Here is a 5,879-nt window from a genome sequence, read left to right on the forward strand (position 1 = left end):
CAACTAGGAATCACGTTGGCTCTAACCACAGCATACAATCCAGAGGGAAATGGAAAGAGTGAAAGAGGGCATCTACCGATAGTGAAAGCATTAGCCAAAGCATGCAGAGGACGGATAGGAGAATGGCCGAGACTTCTACCATTTGCTTTGTGGGCTGATCGTACGACTCACAGTGTTACCACAGGATATATGCCCACAGAGTTGATGTATGGTCAGAAACTGTTTATGCCGACTGAGACTTGTGCTTTGACTTGGTTAGTTTTACCTTGGCAGGAGGATTTGACAAGAGAGGAGATCTTAGCTCTTTGGATCCGACAGTTAGAGAGAAGACCAAAGGATATTCAGCTAGCTATTGACAAGTTGAAGGTTGCTATACTTAGAAATAAGGACAGGTTTGACAGTAGGCATCACTTGCAGCCTAGAGCAATAGAAGAGGGAGACTGGGTATTAGTTTTTGATAGCAGCCTTGAAAATCAGCATACTGCACTTTGAAAGATGGTGAAAAGATGGTTTGGGCCGTACATAGTCAGACATGTCTTTGACAATGCAACATATGCGCTGACAGAATTGGATGGGACAGTGCTTAGAGTGCCCATTGCAGGAAAAAGAATCAAGATTTTCAAGAAAAGAGATGATGAGGATTATGCATTGGAAGAATTTGCAAGAGAAGAGCAACGAGAAGAAACTCCAGTAGAAGAGACAGATGATATGACAGATAACCTTGCTGATATACCAGAAATAGACAATGAAGAGATTGATCTGTATGTGGATCTTGATGACAATGATCATGGGTAGTTGGCCCATCCGGAGGATGCGCAGAATCAGAGAGGGTGGATGTCGTGCTGTTACGCATTCGAGGTGTGGAATCCACCAAAAAGTTTGTGTGTATGACATTTGTTACTTTGTGCATACTTAGTCGTTGTGTTTGCATTTTGTTTTGTGTGGGCTGGAGATCAAACCTCACTGTTTAGTAGATGATTTGATGTTCACCCAAAAGCACACCTACAGACCCCATGGAGGTGGGCAACATAATGATGAACAGGAGAGAGCACATCAACATGATTTATTTCAAATGAAAGCCATTGTGAAAATAAGGTTTGTAAAAGATGCCAAGGAGCATATGGATGTCCAAGGCTCCAGAGGTGATTGAAAGGCTAATTAATGATGGTAAACGCCTAGAAGCTCTTTCGTTTGCTTGTACCTTCAGACATTTTGAGTGTTGTCATCCTATAGACATGCTTAAGACACATCTAAATGAAGCTAGGGAGGCAGCAACTGCTATCATAAATAGGGGTGAGAAGGGGGCACAGAATGAAGCAAGAAAGATGGAACTGGCAGCTACAAAAAGAGATCTATAATATGAAGTTCACTAAAATACTCGTAGTTGAAAGGATCATATGCAAAGTTTGCAAGATGAGCAGCGATCTACTGTTTAGAATCTTCCTTCGCAGTATTTTGGAACTCTGTGACCAACTCCTGGAGCTCGATGGTGTTGATGTTGGCGTGGATGGCATCTTCATGGAGGTACATGACAACCCTTTGAATGCTCCTGTTGATGGTCCAACACAATGGCCTTTGAGGAATCTGAAAGGTTTGCTGGACGAGTTCATTGCTATTGCAAAAGTTACCAAGGGAAAGCAAAATTTTCCCATTGATTTAACTCCTGTTGAAGAAGACTTTTGAATCCAAAAATTCTGCAATCAACTTACGATGCACCTTCCTGGTCAAGAATTTGATGTTTGGCATGCCAACAAAAGATTCTGATGCAGTTCATTTGGTTAATTCTGATTCTATATTGGGTAATGGTTCATCCCGGAATTCGGTCAAGTCTGGAAAAGAGCCTCTGCCTATCTTGTAGAAAACCACTTGTGAGATCTATTCATATGCAAGGTTCAACCAAAAAGAATTTTCAAGACAGAGAGGGAGATATTTATGTTTTAAGTCTGAACTCTATCGTGTTGGCAACAATAGAGGGAGAAAAGCAGCGACGACGACTTGCAGAAAAAAAAGCATAATGCTTGCTGGAGACAATTGCGTGTTGTATGCTAAAAAGCCACACCAGAAAAACTCCGCAGGGAAGAAAAGATCCAACACCATATTACATTTGAGGATGACTACAGTAGGGGAAGGCAGAGTTGGAGAAGAACTCCCTTATTATGATACAGCACTCAATTTGCTGAAACAGCAGCAGGGCCCTAGAATACATCAGATGGGAAATTTAAGATTTGAGGTGGCGATGGAGATGTATCAGTTATTGTTTGTTCACTGAAACCAAAAGCATGAACGCCATTAACACTAGGAGGAGAAGCTCTAAATTCAGCACTGATGACAGGTGCTTAAGTCACTGCAATCACTGAAGTTAGGCCATCTGATCAATCTAGAGGAGATCAAGGACCCAAAAAAAAACATACGCAGGGAATAGCCAGAGAAGGAGAAGAAGGTTGACGAGTTGATATAGCTATAGAAGAACATGTATTTCATGATCGTGAGATAACAAGCATGTGAAAGCCTATTTAGTCGGAGTGCTACTGATTCAAGAGTCTTCTGAGATGTGTAGCTAAACTGCTAACTGCCATTGATGCCCGAGATTTGCACTGGTCTGTGGGAGTAAAATAATGAAAGCTAATTATCTCTAACATGAAGGCACTCTATACACGAAGCTGCTGCTATTCCTCTACCTATAGTTAAGACTCTGCTTGGACCTTAGTTGGTCTTCTTGTGCTCCATAGTGAATGGTTATGAAAGCACAGTGAGATCTTTATCGTTGAAGCTAATTCAATAGCTTAGAGAACATGGCTAGGCACACTCTGCTAAAAATGGCTTGTGTCAGGGTAAAGCAATTGTCACCAATTGTAGAATTGGATAAGAGACAATCTCCAGAAGCATTCTGATTGATTTGTGCAGCACACTCCGGTACAAGAAAAGCAATTGGAAAAGCTCGGGATTAGTTACTATATATGCCTAGAGGTCGCTCGGATTTCTTCTTCTTGTACCTTGTATTTGTTATTGGCAGAAATAAAACAGAGTCTTGGCATCATTTTCTCATCTTGCTTATTCGCTTGATTGATCTTCTCTCTTGAAATTCGTCAAGGTCCTCTGTGGATGTGAATTTGTTTTCGGAAACCCTTCGACATCATGGCAAGTCTTAGATAATTTTTTCATCAATGCCACTTAAATATTTGGAGCATAAGCATTGAAAAATTTCAAGATTTTTCAAAAGTAACTTGATAGAGAAATGTATATTAGAAGAATTGGCACATAGCTTAGAGAGAACCTGGTATAATACATTCTATTGTCCTTATGAAAATTGAGATATCCTCATCTCATAAAAAACTTGGAATGGTCTTCCTAGAGGATGGACTCCTTATTAATCCATGTTGCATCTTCTTTTGGAAAATCTATCCATTGCACAAGGAATTTATGAAGACTTTGGTTTCTATGGGCCTTCTTCCTAACTTCTAGTAGTCTCTTTGGTTGTAATTCAAGGATTCCTTGAGTTGGCATTAAAATCTATCCATCATGATTCACTTAGGATATAATCATGACTAGGGATGCATGATTTTAGGAGTCACTCTGAAATCTCTTGCTCTGATCTCACAATGAAAAGCAAGAAGGAAAGTACAAAATTTTGTACATAGATAAATAGCCTATTCTACTCTTTCTCATCCTTTAAATACATGAAAATTAGGGTTAGGGTTTCCCCATCTCCCTTGGGTATCATGTCTCTTTTGTGGTCCTTCTAGGTAGTCATGGTTATTGTTTACATGCAATTGAATCTTACTCTTCATGCAACTACCAAAGCCCACTACATCAACTATGGAGCTCTATTGCAACCATACATTCACTATTGTCACTGCTACTTTGAGGTACCAAATAAGCACTACACCACTTCTAATTGTGTGCCAAGCATCACTGGTGCTTTCTATATATAAGCACATGGACTTTGCAAAACCGCAATTGCAATTCTATTGAAATGTCACAAAAATATGATGGTCTATGCTTCGTAGTAATTTCTTTGTATGCAATAATATGAAGAAATTTCAAAAAACTTTATTATATTATGTGCCATTAAATGTCAAGGATTGATACTTCACAATGTGGACATACCCATGAATTTGCCAAAGCATTGGTGCACCATACATGCAAGTAGTAGCAAAATAGCCAAATAGTAGCAATGCCCCACAATTTTTAATTTTTTGTAGCATCCAATTGTAATAACTTCCTAGATTATACCACAAGAAGTTAGTAGTTTTGCATCTACCCAAACATGCCAAGCACTACTTCACCATCATAAAGTATATGCTAATAGTGTGTATAGTAGGACTCCTGCATTTGAGATGCCAAATGCTAGCACACCATCATACTATTGCTTATGCCTAGTGATCATCCAACAATAAATTGGATGTGCTTGTTGATATTTCAATTTGCATTGGCATCTTCTTTGAATGATTGTTGATGAGTTGAACAGTTAATTAGGTTGTGAAACTTGCCTAGCATGAGAACTCTATTATGCACATTTTGATTCATTTTAGCTATGAAGGGGGTAGCCTTGAGAAGCTGGCTATGTAATGGATAATCCTTTGGCCATTCCAACCTTTAACAAGACATTGGTGCTTTTGTGGACTTGCAACATCAATGTGCAAGCATTGACACTTCATGTTTTCCTATCCAACTTGAACATGCTAAGCATTGGTGCTTCTGTGGAACAACAACCTATAAAATCATCCATCACTATCACTTTATGCTTAATTTTTTTAGTGACTATTGAATAAGGAAAGGTCGATCACACATTGTGATAGTAGGAGTTCCCACTTAATGTATCTCTCTCGCTTGCTCTCTTGCTCCATCAGCCATAGTTCTTGCCTTGATCTTGCTTTCGCTTGTGTGCTTCCACTTAGGTCCCACCTTTCAAGTGGTATAAAGTAGGCATCTAAGGAGCTTCTTCATTCTTTGCTTCAATCTAGATTCAAAGCTTCGGCTCAGGATTTTATAGTAGCCATTTTTTCTTCATTCCCAAGGCATGTATGCATTGAGTGTTTCCTTTTCTGAGCTTATCAAGGAGCTTTCCAAGGCTTATTTGAGCCTTTTTGAGTGGTTATTGAGCTAAGAAGAAGCCACGCTATCCATTTTGAGTAGATATAGAGCATATTGCACAAGTCATGGATAGTTATTGTAGCTTGAGATCACTTTTATATTTATGCTATAATTTTTGCAATTTTGGATTCATATCTAAGTACTCATAGATCTACAAATAAAGAGCGTGATGAAAGCTACATATCTAAGAACTACAAACAAAGAGCGTGACAAGAGCTACATATCTAAGTACTCATAGAGATAGAGGTGATTTTGTGTAGTTTTTTTTTCAAATTTGCACAAAATAGAATAGTTTTGGTTTGGACAAGAAGCATTTGATTGGTTTATGCTCTATGGATGGTTATGGGAAGTGTTTGCAATGCTAGGATGATGCGTTGATGCTCTGAAAGGGCTTCTGGGCTGATTAGATCTTGATTAGCTCATTCATTTAAGTATTAACTCATAGATGTCTTAGTCATCCTATCATTCAATACCAACCTGGAAAAGAAAATGTAGTTGCTGATGCATTGAGTAGAAGACCTGCAATTCATAATATTTCTATCATATCTTTTGATTCTTTGATTGCTATGAAAGATACATATCACCAGGATATTACTTTTCATTCTGATTGGCAAAAATTAGTTCAAAATAATTTCATTCCTGTTGATTCATTGTCATATAATGATGGATTTATGTTTTTTGAAAAGAGACTGTGTGTTACTATTCCATTCCGATCTTTTGTTTTGAATGAAATTCATTGTCCCCCATATCAAGGTCACAGAGGTATCATATCTACATTACGCATG

The sequence above is a fragment of the Lygodium microphyllum genome, chromosome 27 (genome assembly GCF_053477565.2).
Source record: "Lygodium microphyllum isolate KBCC chromosome 27, Lygodium_microphyllum_v1.1.10, whole genome shotgun sequence".
Classification (NCBI taxonomy): Eukaryota; Viridiplantae; Streptophyta; class Polypodiopsida; order Schizaeales; family Lygodiaceae; genus Lygodium; species Lygodium microphyllum.